This window comes from Phyllobates terribilis, unplaced genomic scaffold, assembly GCF_046119375.1.
Source record: "Phyllobates terribilis strain yellow unplaced genomic scaffold, ASM4611937v1 Scaffold_8__6_contigs__length_399053987, whole genome shotgun sequence".
NCBI lineage: Eukaryota > Metazoa > Chordata > Amphibia > Anura > Dendrobatidae > Phyllobates > Phyllobates terribilis.
The window spans coordinates 93,181,705-93,202,869 of NW_027362768.1; positions in this window are offsets into that span (position 1 = coordinate 93,181,705).

A 21,165-nucleotide genomic window follows, 5' to 3' on the forward strand; every position below is an offset into this window, starting at 1 on the left:
CAGGTGGATTAGTCGGGCAGCAGAGTTTAGGATAGATTGGAGGGGTGCGAGAGTGTTAGAGGGGAGGCCACAGAGCAGGAGGTTGCAGTAGTCGAGGCGGGAGATGATAAGGGCGTGCACTAGTGTTTTTGCAGATTCATGGTTGAGGAATGTGTGGATCCGGGAGATGTTTTTGAGTTGAAGTCGGCAGGAAATGGAAAGGGCTTGGATCTGACATTTGAAGGAGAGGTTAGAGTCCAGGGTTACCCCGAGGCAGCAAGCTTGTGGGACTGGTGAAAGTGGACAGCCATTGATTTTGAGGGATAGGTCAGATGGGGGGGCTGAGTGAGATGGGGGAAAGATGATGAATTCAGTTTTATCCATGTTAAGTTTTAGAAATCTGGCAGAGAAGAAGGATGAGATAGTGGACAGACATTGTGGCATTCTAGTTAGTAAGGAGGTGTTATCAGGTCCAGAGAGGTAAATCTGTGTGTGGTCAGCATATAAATGATACTGAAAGCTGTGGGACTCTATGAACTTTCACAGGCCGAAGGTGTAAATTGAGAAGAGCAGGGGTCATAGGACTGAACCTTGGGGGACACCGACAGATAGGGGGCGAGATGAGGAGGTGGTGTGTGAGTGACAAACACTGAAGGTCCTGTCTGTTTAGTATGAGGAGATCCAAGATAGGGCCAAATCTTTTATGCCAAGAGATGAGATAATCTGTAGTAAGAGGGAATGGTCCACTGTGTCCACTGAATGCAATAGCTTCCTAAATTTGGGAAAAACCCAAATACCAATTTAAAGACACATAGAGGTGGGCCTCAGTAATAATTTGTTCCCATTAGAAAGGAGCAGTTCTGCTATAGTTATTGCGTATGCAGTGAGTAAAACTGCTGCCCATATTTGGGAAATAACCCAATACAAATTTAAAGACACATAGAGGTGGGCCTCAGTAACGACATGTTCCCATTAGAAAGGAGCGGGTCTGCTATACAGTTATACAGTATGCAGTGAGTCCAAAGGCTGCTAAAATGTAGGAAAAACCCCAATTACAATTTAAAGACACCTTGAGGTGGGCCACAGTAACGACATGTTCCCATTAGAAAGGAGTGTGTCTAGTATACAGTTATAGGGTATGCAGTGAGTCCAGCGGCTGCCAAAATATAGGAAAAAGACTAATAACAATTTAAAGACACATAGAGGTGGGACACAGTAACGGCATGTTCCCATTAGAAGGGAGCGGGTCTGCTATATAGTTATAGGGAATGCCGTGAGTCCAGTGGCTGCCAAAATTTAAGAAAAACCCCAATAACAATTTAAAGACGCAAAGAGGTGGGCCACAGTAATGACATGTTCCCATTAGAAAGGAGTGGGTCTCCCATGCTGTTCTTGCGTATGCAGTGACTGCAAAGGCTGCCAAAAATTTGGAGGCACTCCAATGCCCCTTGCAAGAGACGTAGAGGTGGGAGAGCCTCCTGAAAAAAATGTTCCCATTATTAGGAAGCGGGTCTCCCATACTGTTTTCCTATGCAATGAATGCAACGGCTGCCAAAAATCTGGAGGCACTTCAATGCCCCTTGCAAGAGATGTAGAGGTCAGAGGGCCTCCTGAAAAAAATGTTCCCATTATTAGGAAGTGGGTCTCCCATAGTGTTTGCCCATGCAGTGAATGCAACAGCTGCCAACATTTGGAGACACTCCAAAGCCCCTTGCAAAAGACGTAGAGGTCAGAGGGCCTCCTGAAAACAATGTTCCCATTATTAGGAAGTGGGTCTCCCATAGTGTTTGCCCATGCAGTGAATGCAACGGCTGCAAAAAAATTGTAGGTACTCCAATGCCCTTTACAAGAGACGTAGAGGTCGGAGGGCCTTCTGAATTTTTTTTTCCTATTTTAGGAAGTGGGTCTCCCATACTGTTTGCCTATGCAGTGAATGCAATGGCTGCCAAAAATTTGGAGGAACTCTAATGCCCCTTGCAAGAGGTGTAGATATGGTGATATCGTAGATATGGTGGTGATATGATGGTGGAGGATGAGGATGAGGAGAAGGAGGAGGACAAGAGCAAATAGATAAAATCAAGAAGTGTACAACCATGTCTGGGTGTGAAGAAGTGCATGGAAATAGACCTCTCAAAAAAGACACTGGATTTGAGTTTATGTTATGCTGCTACCATTTGGTGGTGTTGAGAAGTCTGGCCCAATCCAGCCCTTGTTCATTTTTATGAGTCAGCCAGTCAGCATTTTCAGTTGACAGGCAGATGCGCCTATCGGTTATAATTCCACCAGCGGCACTAAGAACCCGTTCTGACAAAGCGGCATGGTAGGCCAGGACCTCGAAGGCATAGAGAGTCAGTTCATACCAAGTCCAGCTTGGATACCGAATAATTATAAGGTACAGAGGAATCATGGAGGACATTGGTATGGTTGACAAGGTCCTCCCTCACCATCTTCCGAAACTTTTCCCTCCTTATGAGAGTACCTCGCCCCTCAGGGCCTGTGCGATGGGAGAGTCTGAGAAAACTGTCCGTGAACTTTGACAGCGTTCCCTTGCCTCTGCTGGATTGGATATGCATCTTTCTCGCCTGTACTCCTTTGTTGTCCAATGAACTGTGACCTCTACCGCCAGCGTTTTCAGGTGGGAATTTTTTTAATAATTCCACAATGAGGGCATTTTGGTACTGCACCATTTTATTAGGCCTGGCCGGTGCAGGAATAAGAGACTGAAAGTTCTCCTTGTAACATGGGTCTAGAAGTGTCACCAGCCAGTAATGACTGTCTCCCAAAATTTGAACAAGCAATGGTCACGGGAAAGGCAGCGTAACATAAACTCAGTCAAGGGTGCCAGACTGCAAAGAGGCAAGACTTCCTCATCAAGAGGACGATTGACCATGCTCTACTCCTCCTCCTCCTCCCTGTCCTCAGGCCATCCACGCTGAACAGACAGTGTGACAGTTGTGCATGTAGTATCGTCTATAGCGCAGGAAACTAGCTACTGTTCTTCCTCCTCTTCCTCATTGTCCCCCAATCCACATTGGGATGAGATGAGGCTGGGCTGTGTGGAATCACCCTGTATGGTTCCTTACTCCATCTCATCATGCTATGCCTGTAATGCATCCTCTTTAATTATGAGCAGAGAGCATTTCAGAAGACTGAAAAGCGGGATGGTGACTCTAATTATGGCGTCATCGACGCTCACCATCTTGATGGAGTCCTAAAAGTTTTGGAGGATGGTACAGATGTCTGACATCCATGTCCACCCCTGAGGTCTTATGTGTGGAGTCTGACCGAAATACTGACGGCTTTGTTGATGCTGGTAGTCAACAACTGTCCTCTTCTGCTCATAAATCCTTCTCAACATCTGCAATGTAGAATTCCAGCGCGTGGGGACATCGCACACCAGTCAGTGAGCTGGAAGCTGCAAACGCTGCTGAAGCACGACAAGGGCGGCGGAAGCTGTAGCTGACTTTCTAAAATGGGCACACACATGGCGTACTTTGACAAGCACATCTGTCATATCCAGGTAGGTTTTGAGCGACCATTCCTGGCTGTAGGGTCAGTGGTGTCAGCCATAGATCTGCTTGCTTTTTCAGAGCTGCCCACAACTCTGCAGCGCTGTGCGGTTTGTCACCTAAGCATATTAGCTTGCGCACAGCCTGTTGCCTCTTGGCCGAGGCAGTGCTGCAGTGCTTTCAGCTTGTGACTGATGTGGTCATTTCTGAGATGGAGGCTTAAGAAGAGGAGGTGCAGGAGATGTAGAATGTGGGGGCAACCGTGATTGACCCAGGGCCCGCAATCCTCGGCGTCGGGAGGACGTGTTCCGTTCCAAGGTCCGACTGGGTCCCAGCATCCACAATATTAACCCAGTGTGCCATCAGCGAGATGTACCGTCCCTGCCCACAAGCACTTGTCCACGTGTCCGTGGTTAGGAGGACTTTCCTAGCAACTGCGTTGTTTATGGCACGGCTAATGTTGTAGGACACGTGTTCGTGTAATGCGGGGACGGCACAGAGGGAGAAATAGTGGTGGTTGGGGACCAAGTTCCGAGGAACGACTGCCACCATCAGGTTGCGGAAAGCATTTGCGAAATGTGTGAATTTAGTAGTGTGGCCTGTTGGGCGTTGGCTGCATATTTTTGCTTGCGTTCCAAGGACTGGGATAGGGACAACTGAACTCTACGCTGGGACAAGGAGGTGGACCTGCTTGCTGATGGTGCTAGTTGAGAGTGTGCAACAACAGGTGTAGGGCGGGAAACATCTTCGCATGCGCCATGGACAGGGGATTGGCGTGCATGCACAACAGCGGAAGAAGCAGTGGTGTCACCCGCAGACACTGTTTCTGGACCCTGGGGTTCGGCCCACTTAGTCGGGTGTTTGCTGCCATGTGCCTGATCATGCTGGTGGTGGTCAGGCTGCTAGTTTTGCTACCCTTGCTGATGCTGGCCTGGCAGGTGGTGCACATGGCCTTTTTGGGGTTATTTGCAGAGTCTTTAAAAAACAACTAGACTCAGGATTACCTAACAGTTGTACTGGCAACTTCCGCCTTGTTGGTGTTACGGGGAATGGTTGCCTGCCTTCTTTCTTCGGCCATCACACTGCTTCTTCCTGCCTGGTGGGGTGCTTTGCCTCCCTCTCCCTTTGTGCTGCGGTCCTCACTCTTCATGTCCCCCTGCCAGGTTGGGTCAGTTACTATATCATCCACCACCTCGTCTTCCACCTTTGCGCCCAGGTCCTGGCTGCTCAAATATTTGGGCACAACTACACATGCTCTCCTCTTGACTCACTTGAAGCTGGCCAGGCGAGAGGCCCAAATCTACAAAAGTTAAAGTGAACAGCTCTTCTGAGTGTCCAAGTGTGGTATCAGTTGTCTCTGGGCACTCAACATGGTGGGAGGAAGGAGGATCAGGGTGAGGAATATGCAGTCCAGACTCATGGCTATTGAGACTTGACCATGTGGAAGACAGGGTGGTGGTGGTGACAAAGTGACTGGCAGCATCTGCTATCCAATCAACAACGTTTTGACACTGCTCTATGTTCAATAGTCGTGTTCTGCAGTTCCTTAGTAATTGAGACAGGAAGGTCGAGCGACAAGATGTGGGTGTTTGTTGTGGCACAATTTCAGCTTGCCCACAGCCACAGCCTTGGCCTCTGCATACACCATCACCATCACGTCCACTTCTCCATCCTTTGCCACGCAACTTGCCTATTTTAAATGCAGGACATATTTTCCACATTCACTGGAAATCGCTGATTTTGGAACGCAGTTATATGTGATATGTCTGGCAGAGAACCACGGTTTTAAATATCAGGTCTGTAATTTACTAATACTATTCTTCACAGAGACCTCGTGTGAATAGCTTGACAGACACACTGCAACAAAATGGAAATGGAAGCCAGAAATAGCTGATTTTGGAACGCAGTTATATGTGATACGTCTGACGGAGAACCACGGTTTTAAATAGTAGGCCTGTAGTTTACTAATACTATTCTTCACAGAGACCTTGTGTGAATAGCTTCACTGACACACTGCAACAAAATGGAAATGGAGGCCAATATTTTCTACGATCAGTTCAAATTTCTGGATTTTTATCACTGTAGTATGGAAAAGATCTGGCTGTATTCTGCAGTGCTAACAAGCAAATGGAGCACTAAAATGGCGTGCTCTGGATTGCTTTTTAAGCAAATAATCAGGATTAAGATAAAATAAATTAGCCCTGGCCCCTGATATCTGGGGTTATGTCTACAAATATTTGTCACAGCAGGATCAGTCAGAAGTTGAACATGCAATGGACCCTCTTGTGCTGTGCCCGTGACTGACCCCCACTCCTTTCTGATACGATACTGTGTGCATGCTCGACTGCGACTCCACACTGATAGGGCACTGTGGGTATTCTCAACCACCACTCCATTCCGATAGGGCACTGTGTGCACGCTCAACTGCCACTCCATTAATCATAGCTTTAACTAATCATAAATTCAAGCCCCTCTTTCAGGTACCGGTACCAGTGTGTATACTTATCTCATGACACACCGAACCAGAAAAAACGTGCAGCATAAAAAACATGATAAAACCCAAGATGAAAAAAAAATGCATGTAATCTAATTTACCTAATAGGTGCAGAAAATCTGCAACATCATAAACTCACCAAATACTTATCGCGGGAACGTAGCCTAAGGGCTCATTCAGACGTCCGTTTTTAGCATACAAGTTCTTTTTGTGTTTTTTACAAACAGGCTCAGTGGTTAGCAATGCAGTCTTGCAGCACTGTGGTCCTGGGTTCATATCCAACCAAGGACAACATTTGAAAGGAGTTTATACGTTCTCCCCATGTTTGTCTGGATTTCCTCCGGGTTCCCCGGTTTCCTCCCACATTCCAAAGACATACTGATAGGGAATTTAGATTGGGAACCCCAATGGGGACATGCCGATAATATCTGTATAGTGCTGTGGAATTAATGGCGCTTTATATGCGAATAAAATTTATAAATAAATAAAACACATATCTTATATAGTCTATGGAGCTGATTACATTCCCGATTTTTTTGCAGACTGAGCGGTCCATATAGAATTGCGGAGACGTCCAAAATTAATCCAAGTGTGGAATCAAAATCAAAATCGACAATACAAGTTTATGGGTCTGTCTAAAAATTCAGACAACACTCGGATGTCAGGTTTTTCACAGACTGCTAGTTGGGATAAGGTAAAGAAACTTTTTTTTTTATTATTGCTTCTTATCCGAAAAAAACTCATGAAACTTGGGCCAATCGCTAATGAAACTTTGGACAAAATCAATGATGAATTAAGAGCGTTTTTCTCATATGTGAAAAAAAACAGCTGTCCGAATGTGACCTAAATCTTCTTTTGACTAGAGGGTGATAAAAATATTGATATTATCTCTGACCCCATTCTTGTTACTTTTTCAAAATTGTAAAATGGAAAAATTATTTAAAAGAGAAAATCGATTATACATAAAAAAAGAAGCAATACAAAGATACATTGTATTATAGAAAAAGACCATGCTAACAGAAAAAAAAGAAAAGTCAAGTTAAAATTTTTGCGGTAATCTATTATGAGATATGTTCGGCCCAGAGATCTTAACAGCTCATTTTCATATTAAGTAAAATGTGGCTTTCTCTGGAGTAAGACATCAGTTTGAAAATATCAAGGCATAATTTTATTAAACTTTCTGACTTGCTTGGCCATATACAGCAGGTGAAATAAGTATTGAACTCGTCACCAATTTTCTAAGTAAATATATTTCTAAAGGTGCTATTGACATGAAATTCTCACCAGATATCGGTAATAATCCTTCTAATCCACACAGGAAAAGAAATCAAACCAAAGATGTCCATAAGTTAAGTTATGTGTAATAATGAGAAATGACACAGTGAAAAAGCATTCAACACTTGAAGAAAGAGAGGTGCAAAAACCATGGAAAGTCATGACACCAGCTGAAATCTATCAGTAATTAGAAAGCAGTCCTGCAACTTAATGAAAAAAAGATATCGCATCACAGATATCAAATATCTTTTTATTCAACATTCTATGGCCTGCTAGCTCATATAAATGGATATGAAGTGTTGATCCTACTGACAGATTCCCTTTAATCCTATTATGGGTATGTGCACATTGCTTCTTTTTTTACTGTGGTTTTCCTAGGCAAAGCTACTTCAGCAAAATGCAGGCACTCATTTTCCTGAAGTGGCTTTGTTGGTGGTTTTGACAGTGTCTTTTAGCAGCAGCTCCACCATCGCCTTCTTTGTCCTTTAGTTTATGAAGAGCGGGCAGCTTCCAAACCAAAGCACCTGCATAATGAACATTTCCGTACCCTGAATTGCTTAAAAGAAGAGTCAAAAGAGTGAACATGTGCACAGCAATGTTGTTTTTACATTGCTGTGCATTACGTTCATTTTTTTTAGGTGCTTTTTCAGGCATATTCCAGAATGCATTGTGTGCACCTACCCTAAGTGGGATACAACCTTCTGTAACAAGTTACAGTGGTGGCCAAAAGTATTGGCACCCCTGCAATTCTGTCAGATAATACTCAGTTTCTTCCTGAAAATGATTGCAATCAGAAATTCTTTGGTATTATTATCTTCATTTAATTTGTCTTCAATGAAAAAATACTAAAGAGAATGAAGCAAAAATCAAATCATTGATCATTTCACACAAAACTCCAAAAATGGGTCAGACAAAAGTATTGGCACCCTCAGCCTAATACTTGGGTGCACAACCTTTAGCCAAAATAACTGCGAACAACCGCTTCCGGTAACCATCAATGAGTTTCTTACAATGCTCTGCTGGAATTGTAGACCATTCTTCTTTCAAACTGCTCCAGGTCCCTGATATTTGAAGGGTGCCTTCTCCAAACTGCCATTTTGAGATCTCTCCACAGGTGTTCTATGGGATTCAGGTCTGGACTCATTGTTGGTCACCTTAGAAGTCTCCAGTGCTTTCTCTCAAACCATTTTATAGTGCTTTTGGAAGTGTGTTTTGGGTCATTGTCCTGCTGGAAGACCTATGACCTCTGAGGGAGACCCAGCTTTCTCACACTGGGCCCTACATTATGCTGCAAAATTTGTTGGTAGTCTTCAGACTTCATTAAGCCATGCACACGGTCAAGCAGTCCAGTGCCAGAGGCAGCAAAGCAACCCCAAAACATCAGGGAACCTCCGCCATGTTTGACTGTAGGGACTGTGTTCTTTTCTTTGAATGCCTCTTTTTTTTCCTGTGCACTCTATGTTGATGCTTTTTCCCAAAAAGCTCTACTTTTGTCTCATCTGACCAGAGAACATTCTTCCAAAAAATTCTTTATGCTTTCTCAGGTAAGTTTTGGCAAACTCCAGCCTGGCTTTTTTATGTCTCGGGGTAAGAAGTGGGGTATTCCTGGGTATCCTACCATACAGTCCCTTTTCATTCAGACGCCGATGGATAGTACGGGTTGACACTGTTGTACCCTCGGACTGCAGGGCAGCTTGAACTTGTTTGGATGTTAGTCAAGGTTCTTTGTCCACCATCCGCATCTTGCGTTGAAATCTCTCGTCAATTTTTCTTTTCCGTCCACATCTAGGGAGGTTAGCCACAGTGCCATGGGCTTTAAACTTCTTGATGACACTGCGCACGGAAGACACAGGAACATTCAGGTCTTTGGAGATGGACTTGTAGCCTTGAGATTGCTCATGCTTCCTCACAATTTGGTTTCTCAAGTCCTAAGACAGTTCTTTGGTCTTCTTTCTTTTCTCCATGCTCAATGTGGTACACACAAGGACACAGGACAGAGGTTGAGTCTACTTTAATCCATGTTAACTGGCTGCAAGTGTGATTTAGTTATTGCCAATACCTGTTAGGTGCCACAGGTAAGTTACAGGTGCTGTTAATTACACGAATTAGAGAAGCATCACATGATTTTTCAAACAGTGCCAATACTTTTGTCCACCCCCCTTTTTAGGTTTGGTGTGGAATTGCATCCAATTTGGCTTTAGGACAATTCTTTTTGTGTTTTTCATTGAAGACAAATTAAATGAAGATAATAATACCAAAGAATTTGTAATTGCAATCATTTTCAGGAAGAAACTGAGTATTATCTGACAGAATTGCAGGGGTGCCAATACTTTTGGCCACCACTGTATGAAAATGGTGCATTTTGAGTCAAATTAGCCTTTGTTAGATCTTTAGAGTTAAATGTCTTTAAAGGGAATATGTCATCAGAAAATGACCTATTTATATTTTCAAAATTAATTGAATTCTTACAATTTTCACACTGGCCACTAAGTCTATTGGGCTCATACATCTTTTTGAGATCACTTTACAGCATTCATTCCATCATTATCACTGACAGGATTGCAAGGAAATCTAACATTTCCTGTATTTGTATGTATCACACTGTACATAATAGAAAATGTCATGGATCACATCCTCCCACTGCCTGCAGAATGACCTCTTCCTAGAAAATCACCCCATCAATACCAATAAATGTAGCACCCTGAGGATTCGGCTGCTACAGGGGTATTACACCTCAAGCCAGAGGTGTGGTATTCCACTCCCGGGTAAGGATGGAGTGTGGAACTGAGCTCAGTAGGCTGCATGCACTACACACATCCCATTTCCGAGGGACAGACCAATGGTACTCCCACTAGAGAAATGTGCAGGTACGACAGTGTCTGTCCCTGGCTGGAGTGGGAGGGGGCTGGAACATCCCAGTAGTGTAGGGGCAGATAGGGGGAGCAGTCTGGGTAGTGCTAGGAGCTCATTGGGTGCTGGTCACCTGAGCTCACACATAGAGGGAGTATATAAGGTGGGAACCATCTTAGATCAGGGTCTTTTGTAGAGGTTTGGTCAGTCAGTCTGTCAGAGTGGAGTCAGAGGAAGAGAGCAGAGGAGAAGAGCAGCTCCAAGGCCCAGAGAGAGAGAGGAGAAAGAAGGACCCAGAGGGGGAGAAGAGAGAACTCCAACAACCCAAGATTAGATCAGAGGGTGAAGAGTTGGCACAAGGGTACTGGATCCCAAGCTGGTGGAGGGCACTAATCCTCAGCCAGAGACCGGAGGTCGTGGGCAGGATCTGCCACGACCACCCACTAAATCCACCCGGAAGGCAGACCAGGAATAGGGTCAGGGAACCCAGAGACAAGGGTTTACCAACAAGAGGCCCGAGGGAGCCGGACTTAGGTGGATCCCTGGTGGGGAAGGCCAGAGAGAAGGAACGTCAGAAAGGGAGCTCAGGATCACGCTCCAGAATTACTTGGGAGTTGGCCGAGTCCAGGACCTGGTGGACGCAGCACGGCTCGGGCGGTCGCTCAAGGCCGGAGTGACCAGAATAACAGCAGTAAGTAAAGACCCTGAACTGCACAGCCCGACTCTGAGTCTCATTACCATCCTCACTGCACCTCCACAACCACCATCCTCTACACCTGACCCCCTGAGGCTATACCCCTCCCGTTGGGGGTTATACTACCTGAGCTGCACACACATCACCAGCCTCAGCGGACCCTGCTGCAGCGGCGGCCGTATTGACCGCAATTCAACGGGTGGCGTAGTCGACATAAAAGAACATCTAGTAACATCTATAAGGACTGCCACACACTGAGCTTGACACCCTGGGCACGGACCGGGTCACCGCCACTCGGAGACTACAACCCCCATCTGATCCGGCTCCGGGTATCCCCCAAACAACACTGGCCCAGGGGGCGCGTCATAAACATCTCCAGAGCATTGCTGTCTATGGTCCATGTTAAATGCATATCTGTAAATGTGGTTAGTAGCAGCCCAGGGAAGATTTTTATTCCCTTAATCATGCACAGAAAAGGAAATAAAAAAAGCTACAATCAGCAAATAGAAACAAATTTATGGAAACCTGGGCTGACTTCTCTGTCAGCTTCAGGCTCTACAGTAGGAACAGGCTGCACCTTAATTAGAAGGGCACAACTGTGCTGGGGGAAAGAATGGTCAGATGGATGGAGGAGCTTTAAAACTAGAATCAGGAAGGGAGGTTGTGGTAAAAAGGGGATACTAGAGTGAAAATATATATGATATATATATGATTATTCAAGGTCATCAAAAGTATCAAGTAGCATGATGCTACTTAAAAATGGGATAGATAGAGTGTGGGTGACAGTATGCTGACCTGTGTACTGTGCAGAGGTCTTTTCTGCAGGCAGTGGGGGAAGTGATTCATGCTATTTTCTATTATGTATATGACGCGCCCCCCTGGGCCGTGTGCGAGGGAATACCCGGAGCCGGGTCTCTGTGTAATGCTTGGGGTTTGTAGTCTCCGTGGCGGCGACCCGGTCCCGTGGTTCAGGGTGGTCAAACCAGTGGCGGATCTGTTTATTTGGTTTTTGTAATGTTTAAATGTCCGACTACGCCACTCGTGGATTGCGGTCACTGAGAACCGCTGCTGCAGGGCAGACCGCTGAGGCTGATGTTGTGTGCGCAGCAGAGGGTAGTATAACTCCCCACGGGAGGAGTATAGCCTCAGGGCAGTGAGTGCAGATGGTGGGGGTGATGGTGCGCAGGAGCAACAGTAATGACTCAGAGTCCAGTGATGCAGTCCAGGGTCTTTACTCACAGTTTTACACTCCAAGCCACTTCTGCAGGTAATGGCTGCCCACGTCGTGCTGTGCTCACCAGGTGAGGGGCTCGGCCAACTCCCAGGTACCTTTGGAATGCTTTTCAGGACCCCCTTCGTGTGTCCTTTCTCTGGCCTGTCGTACCCCACAATTGACCACGTTTCTGTCCAGCTGCCTCGGGCCTTGGCGGGCAAATGTATGTTCCATTTCCCTGGGTCCTATATGGTGCCTTCCTAACGGGTGTAGTGAGGGGCCGTGCACGTAAAATGCCACGGCCTCCGGTTACTAGCTGAGGGTAGTTGCTCTCCTCCACTAGATGAGGGATCCGGTTCCCTTTCTTGGCCTGACCCCCCTACTCTGGTAGCGGCGGGCGTGCGGTGGCGGCTGGCCGGTCCGCACCCCTGGGGTCCCTTCACTCCACTCCTGGAACCTCCTCCGTTCCTCTCCTTTCCTTTCTTCTCCTCCAGGCCAAGGCCTTAAAACTTGGCCTGCCTGTGGAGCAGAGCCCATGCAGAGCCTCTGCTCCCAGCCTCCTTCTCTCTCTGCTCTCTCCCACTTTCTACTCCCTTGACTCTAAGATGGTGCCCACCATATATACTCCTCTATACAGTGCACCCAGGATCTACTCTCCCCACCCACACACTACCGGGTTCACCCTTCCTAGGTGTTCCCTCCCCCCACTCCAGCCAGGGACTGTTATGATAGGCTACAAGCACTAAGGAAAGACAGGAGATCTGTCCCTGCAATAGAACTAAGCTAGATCTCTACGATGTAACGGAGAACCTGATCCTGCGATCAGACCCGCTAAAGTCATCAGCTAGTCTGAACGAAGACCTATAGATGTGAGGGAGGGATCCCTACAAGAACTAGGGACTGGGAGAAAGATGGACACCTCCTAGCAGAAATTGTAGCAGTAAAAAGACAAACAGAACATAAAGGTCAAAAGACATAGCTAAACTGACTGAGAAAGGTTACAAAGCTCCTGGGTAGCTTAAGAGTAGAAATTACAATGAAGTCCAGCATGGCCAGAAGGGCGGAGCAGGATTAAATAGGCAAAAAGGTCATGTGACCAGCAAAATAGAAAAAACCTAACAGGAGAGTTCTAACAGTACCCCCTCTTCTAAGAGAATCCTCCGGATCCCCTAGGCCCAGGCTTATCAGGAAACCTCTTGTGAAACGCTCTGACAAGTCTGGAAGCAGAAACATCATCCGCCCTCACCCATGAGTTATCCTCGGGACGGAAACCCTTCCAAGCGACGAGATACTGCAAACTCCCCCTATACCGTCTAGAATTAAGGATGCGGGAAATTTCATATTCCCCGTCCTCCACCACCGGAGGAACAGTGGCAGTGGCGTCTCTATCTGATACATCAGCTTTTTTCAATAGAGAAACATGAAACACTGGATTAATCTTCCAGGAGGTAGGAACCTCCAACCTAACAGCAGATTGGTTAACTACCTGAAGCACCTTAAAGGGCCCTACAAACTTGGGACCTAATTTTTTAGAAGGAATCCTCAACCGCAGATTCTTAGAGGACAACCAAACCATGTCACCAACCGTAAACAAAACCTCTTGACGTTTCCTGTCAAAGTACCTCTTAGATTTTTTGTTAGCCTCCTGAAGATTACCACGCACATCCATCCAAACTCTCTCCAAATCACCGGAAAAACTCTCCTCCTCAGGCACAGCCGATACCAATTTGGAGAATGACCCAAAAGACGGATGTCTCCCAGAACAACAAAAAAAAGGCGAACACCCAGCAGAAGAGGATGTATGGTTGTTAAGAGCAAATTCAGCAAGCGGCAGAAACTCAGACCACCCCTCTTGATTGTCTGCCACAAAACAACGAAAGAACTGCTCAACATCCTGATTCTTCCTTTCTGTCTGGCCATTAGACTCAGGATGATATCCAGATGAAAACAACAAATGAACTCCCAACCTGTCACAAAAGGCACGCCAAAAACGAGCCACGAACTGAGGTCCCCTATCAGAGACAATGTCAGTAGGAACACCATGGAGTCTGACAATTTCCTTGACAAAGGCCTTAGCGAATGTCTTAGCGCAGGGCAGTTTGATGAAGGTAAACAAGTGACACATCTTGCTAAAACGGTCCACGACCACCCAGATGACCGTGAAACCCTCAGAGGAGGGAAGGTCAGTAATAAAGTCCATAGCCAGATGTGTCCAAGGTGCACTAGGAACCTCCAGAGGGCAAAGCAACCCCGCAGCAGGAGTATGAGAAGACTTAGATCTAGCACACACCGTGCATTGACGCACCCACTTAATGACTTCCTTCTGCCATCCAGGCCACCAAAAACTGCGACCCACAAGTCTCTTGGTCTCAGAAATTCCTGGATGACCTGCCAACCGAGACTCATGACACTCAACAAACAAATCTCTCCTAAAGGTCCTAGGCACAAGCAACCTCCCATGGGGAGTGTTAGATGGGGCATTCTCCTGTGCTTTAAGAATCTCATCTTCCAAAACGGAGTCCAATGCAGCAATCACAACACCTTCTTGTAAAATGCTCTCCTCCTCCTCAGCACCGACCATGGGAGAAAAGCTGCGAGACAACGCATCAGCTTTAACATTCTTGGTACCCGGGATGTAAGTAACGGAAAAATTAAACCGCGAAAAAAAAAGTGCCCACCTAGCCTGACGGGCATTCAAGCGCTTGGCAGCATCAAGATAGATCAGATTTTTATGATCAGTGAAAACCTGAATGGGAAATTCAGCACCTTCCAAGAGATGACGCCAGTGTTCAAATGTGAGTTTAATAGCCAGCAATTCCCGATTACCAATATCGTAATTAAGTTCAGTCTCAGAATTTTTTTTTAAAAAAAGGCACAGGGATGTACTCCATCCTTGTTTTCCTGAGACAACACCGCACCGACCCCCACAGAAGAAGCATCAACCTCAACCAAAAATGGCTTAGTCACATCAGGCTGCATAAGGATGGGGGCAGAGCTGAACCTCTCCTTTAGAAACACAAATGCTTCAATGGCCTCAGTAGTCCACTGAACCGTATTAGCACCTTTCCTGGTGAGATCGGTCAGTGGTTTAACAATAATAGAACATTTTTTAATGAATTTTCTGTAATAATTGGCGAAACCCAAAAACCTCTGTATCGATTTCAAACCAATAGGCCTAGGCCATTACTGCACAGCTTGAACTTTCACCGTGTCCATCTCAAAGCCCTCGCTGGAATTAATGTAGTCCAAAAAACTAATTCTCTGTACATCGAACTCACATTTCTCTAGCTTAGCAAAAAGCGAATTGTCAATTAATAACTGTAATACCTCACGTACACTCCGCCAATGAGACTCCAGATCAGGCGAATAAATCAAAATGTCATCCAAATACACAACCACATTTTTGCCGATCAAAGGTCTAAGGATGTCATTAATAAGATTCTGAAAAAATGATGGTGCATTGGTAAGACCAAAAGGCATAACCAGATTCTCAAAATGACCCACAGGAGTGTTAAAAGCAGTCTTCCATTCATCACCCTCCTTCATGCGCAACAAATTGTATGCCCCCCGGAGATCAATTTTAGAGAACCACTTGGCCCCCACTAACTGGTTAAACAAATCAGGAATCAATGGCAGTGGGTAGGGATTACGTACAGTAATTTTACTAATCCCGCGAAAGTCCAGATAAGGACGTAAACCGCCGTCCTTTTTTTTAACAAAAAAAAATCCAACAGCCACAGGTGACTTAGAGGGTCTGATATGACCAGCGGCCAAGCTCGTCTGTATGTATTCCTCCAAAGCCTTTCTCTCAGGAATAGTAAGATTAAATAAATGACTTTTAGGAAGAGTCACTCCAGGGACAAATTCAATGGTACAATCATAGTGTCTATGGGGAGGCAAAATTTGCGACTCCTCCTCAGAAAAAACTTTCCAAAAATCCTGAATAGGTACAGGTAATTCCCCTTTATCCACAGCAGCAATGCGCCCGTTACAACACTTGTCATAACACTTAGGGCTCCAGGACTTAATTTCATTAGTAGACCAATCCAGTACAGGATTGTGCAATTTTAACCAGGGTAACCCCAAAATTACTGGAGAAGGCAAATTATTTAATACTACCAAATCCAAATTTTCTTGGTGAATACCATTAATAGTGAGGGGAAATTCATAAACCTTGTGAGTGACACATTTCAAGGGAGAGCCATCGACAGAAACCACGGCAATAGGGGATGACAAAGGTTTGGGTTTTAATTTAAGTTTTTCCAAGAATCCCCCATCAATCACATTCAGAGTAGAACCACAATCCACAAATACCCGAAATTCAATTAATTCTTCCTGAGCTGCAGTAGTAGCAGAAAGAAATACTCCCTTAGAGTTTAAACAGGCTATACGGGCGTAACTGACCTTTTTTTTTTCTTTGTTCATACGAAGCACACAGTTCTTAATGAAATGGTCAGATTTTCCGCAATAAAAGCACAAACCTTCAGAAAACCTGCGGTCTTTTTCCTGAGAGCGGGGTGACATCGCCCCAATCTCCATCGGCTCTCCAATGTCAGTACAGACCTTCTCAAGACTAGAAGCTGACATGGCAAAGGATTTACTCTCATTAACCCTTGCACACAGTCTCCTGTCCACCCGTATAGCTAATTGCATTGCCTCCTGCAAGTTTCCAGGTGTAGGATAAGCAATAAGCAGATCCTTAACCCTTTCACCTAGCCCAGCAAGAAACAAACTTTTCAGAGCTGAATCGTTCCACCCCACCTGAGCAGACCACCGACGGAAGTGAGTACAATAATTTTCCACATTACCTGATCCCTGTCTCAAAAGTCTCAATTCCGTCTCAGCTGATGAGACACGATCAGGATCATCATACAACAACCCCAAAGCAGAAAAAAAACTATCCACTGATCTAAAGCACGGATCACTAGGTTGGAGAGAAAAGGCCCATCCCTGAGGTTCTTTGCGCAAAAGTGACATTATGAACCCTATGCGCTGTGATTCATCACCAGAGGATCTGGGTCTCAAACGAAAATACAATAAACAAGCATTTTTAAAGGAAAAAAAATCTTGTTGTTCACCAAAAAATAAATCAGGCAATCGCACCTTTGACTCCACAAAATGCGCTCCAGAACAGCTACTCACGTGTTGTTGGAGCTCGGCCACCTCCAGAGAGAGTCCCTGCAGGCGTTGAGCCAAATCCTGAACGGCACCATGATGGAAACTGGAGGTCTCTCCTTAGAGATATTTTTGGGCTGGACTTACTGTTATGATAGGCTACAAGCACTAAGGAAAGACAGGAGATCTGTCCCTACAATAGAACTAAGCTAGATCCCTACGATGTAACGGGGAACCTGATCCTGCGATCAGACCCGCCAAAGTCCTCAGCTAGTCTGAACGAAGACCTATAGATGTGAGGGAGGGATCCCTACAAGAACTAGGGACTGGGAGAAAGATGGACACCTCCTAGCAGAAATTGTAGCAGTAAAAAGACAAACACACAACATAGAACATAAAGGTCAAAAGACCTAGCTAAACTGACTGAGAAAGGTTACAAAGCACCTGGGTAGCTTAAGAGTAGAAATTACAATGAAGTCCAGCATGGCCAGAAGGGCGGAGCAGGATTAAATAGGCAAAAAGGTCATGTGACCAGCAAAATAGGAAAAACCTAACAGGAGAGTTCTAACAGGGACAGGGGCAGTTGTGCTCACACCCGGGAGCATTGTCGCCCTGTCCCCCGGAAATGTGGTGTAGTGCATGTGGGTGTTAGGGTCCTGAGCCACACTCCATCCTTACCTGGAAGTGAGATATCACACCTCTGGGTGAGATGCAATACCTCTGCAGCGACTGAACCCTCGGGGCGCTACATATAGTGTGATACATATAAATACAGGATGTGTTAGATTCTATTGTAATCCTGCCAGTGATGATAATGAAATGAATTCTGAAAAGTGATCTCAATAAGAAGTATGAGCCTAATAGACTTAGTGGTCAGTGTGAAAATTGTAAGATTTAAAAAAAAAATTAACTATAGAAAATATAAAAACATACAATAAAACTTAAAAAAAAATAAGTTTAATAAAAAATACCATAAGGCTTTAAAAAATAAGTTGAGCATAAAACTTGATTTAAACAGTAGATCATTTTCTGATGACACATTCCCTTTAAAGACATTTTGAGCTAAAAATTTAAAAAAGACAGCTTATGGATAGAAATACAGTCACTTTATTAAGGCTACACATTTCAGCACTGTACAGGTGCCTTCATCATGCCTATCCATTGGGGTGCCAACGGGTTGCTATGACATCCGGGGATCTGTTGAAGACCTCTATGCATGTCATCATGGAGATTCTTTGACACCCAGTCTGTGGCGGGCATCAAAGGAGACCGTGATTTATTCTATATACAGCAATAGTGTGGTATGACTGGTATAGTACATGCAATCAAACGGTCACAGGTTCCCTAAGGTGACTAACAAATACAGTAAAAACTAAAAAAAGGAAAATGCTTTAAAAAATATTAAAAGTGTAAAAAAATAAAAAAACATAAGTTCAAATCATCACCCTTTTTCCTTATTAAAAATAAAAATAATAAAAAAAAAAAAATACACATTTGTAATATCCCCACATCCATAAAAGTTCAATATATCAAAATCTAAAAATGATTAATCAAATTGTTAAACAATGTAAACAGAAAAAAATTAAAAACAACCAAACTTTGGTATTTTGGTCGGAGTAACAGCACAAAAAAATGTTGTAAGAAGCAATCAATATGGGCTATCTCTCCCAAAATGGTATCAATAAAAATGCTGTCTTACCCAGCAAAGATAAGCTGTTACACTGCTCTATTGACCAAAAAATGAAAGTGTTACAGGTCTGAGAAAATGGCGACACAATCCCTCCAAAAAATTTTAACACCACTAAAATAATAAAATAAAACTGGACAAGTTTAGTATTACCGTAATCGTACTGATGAGGAGAATCATATTGAAAGGTAGTTTTGACCATACAGTCTACATCGTAAAAACAATGTCAAAATTGTGGATTTTTTTTTGCAATTTCACCCCACTGGAATTTTTTTCCTTTTTTCCAGTACATTACGTGATAAAATGAATAGTGTCATTTAAAAGTACGACTCGCCCCGCAAAAAACAAGTCCTAATATGCATAAATGGAAATTGGACATGTGGCAGGGGTGGGGGTGGGGAAACTTTTTTTCTGCAAAGGGCCATTTGGATATTTATACCCCATCCTTTGGGGGCCGTACAAATTGTGCTCTAACTCCGCCCACAAAGTACATCCTGACACTGGCACTGGTAATCTTTCATCGCACGTGTCTAAGCGTTCACTAGTGAATACTGTGTGTGCATGCTCACAGAGCAAGAAGAAATTGAAAGGCCGATGGCCATCAAAACACAGCTGTCAGCCCAAGTACTGTGGTCCCTGGGGCCGGAGAAAAGGTCACCGTAGGCCGTAAACTGCCTGCGGGCCTGAGGTTCCCCACACCTGCTCTATGGACTTGATGCAACAGTAGCTAACACTCAATAAATATGGAGAGTGAGGAAGCACATCCAGTGACATGAACCTTTTAATAACTCATGCGATGTTTCAGATCCATTGAGCTTTTCTCAAGCGTGACAATGAACTAGCAGTAATATCTATACCATATATACATCTGCTAACAATTATTACATCATCATTGTGCCATTAAGCAGTAAAAGTGTTAAACACCGTAATTGATCATTAGATCAGCATTTTGTGTCAATAAATATAATGCAAAACAACTCGTGTGTTATTTTATATATCTATATGTGACAAGGATCTTATGATCCAACAATCCAATAATTCACAAGTGTATTTACGCCAACTAGTGACTCCATTCATGAAAAACTTATCACTCTTATTCATTCATGTCATTCTATAAAATTTCTCCACTCTGAGTAATCATGGTGTTCACAGTGTGCTCAAAATTCTAAGTGAAACTTATGATAGTTCGTCTGGCACCCATCCCAGCCGGAGCCCTCATTCAGCCGAACACTCCTGTGTTTTTTGTGGAGCAGTAGCCACCAGACTTGCCTGACAGCGGTTCTCTCTGACAAAACAAAAAGATTGGCAGTCCAAAATCTGACATACAACACATTTGGGGCTCCCACACACATTATAGACAATCAGCCAGACACCAAAAGAAATTGTATGATTCCAGCATCCGCAGAAAAGATGGTAGGTAGAATTTAAACAATACATTTATTTGTATCATTAAAAGCCAGGGAAAATTAAACCTATGCTGAAAAAATGAGGGGGAGAGAGAATGAGGAGACAATGGGTCTACACGTTTTGAGCTAACCGCTCTTAGTTCTGACTCCTGTTTGATGCGATTAGCTCGAAATGCGTAGACCCCTTGTCTTCCCATTTCCCCCCCATTTTTTCATTATGATTTTAATTTTCCCTAGTTTTTAATGAGACAAAATAAATGTGATGCTTTAACCCCTTAACAACATTAGACGTCTGTGCCCTGGGACTTAAGAGCCAGACCCGTATTAGTACGTCATCGCGATCGCGCGCGCACACAGGCTGTGCGGGCGCGATCGCCGCCGGGTATCAGCTGATTGTCACAGCTGACACCCAGGGCTATGCGCAGGGAGCGCTCCCGCACCGATCCCGGCACATTAACCCCCGCAATGCTGCGATCGAAGTCGATCGCAGTCGATCGCAGCATTACGGTGGCAAGGGGAGGTGATCGCAGATACTCACCTCCTCTTCCGGCCTCCAGCGCTGTCTGCCCTGGCTTCCAGGATGTTGCCATGATGACCCGATGTCATCATGACAACATCCGGGTCACCAGACAGCAGGAAGATTTTTTGGACATGCGCAGTGCATCTCCAAACTATCTTCTCCCTGTCCAGCGCTGACAGCCAGCATGGCACAGGGATGGTGCTCCATTCCTATGCCATGCAGGCGATCAGATTAAAAAAAGTGAAAGTCCCATAGTGGGACAAATTAAAAAAGTATAAAAACTGTCAGAAAGTGGAAAAAAAAATTGTAAAAATATAAAAAAATAAAATAAAAAAAATAATCCACCAAAAATAAAAATATAATGTACCCATCAATAAATATTATTATTATAAAAAAAGAAAAAAAAACAATAAAAGTACACAT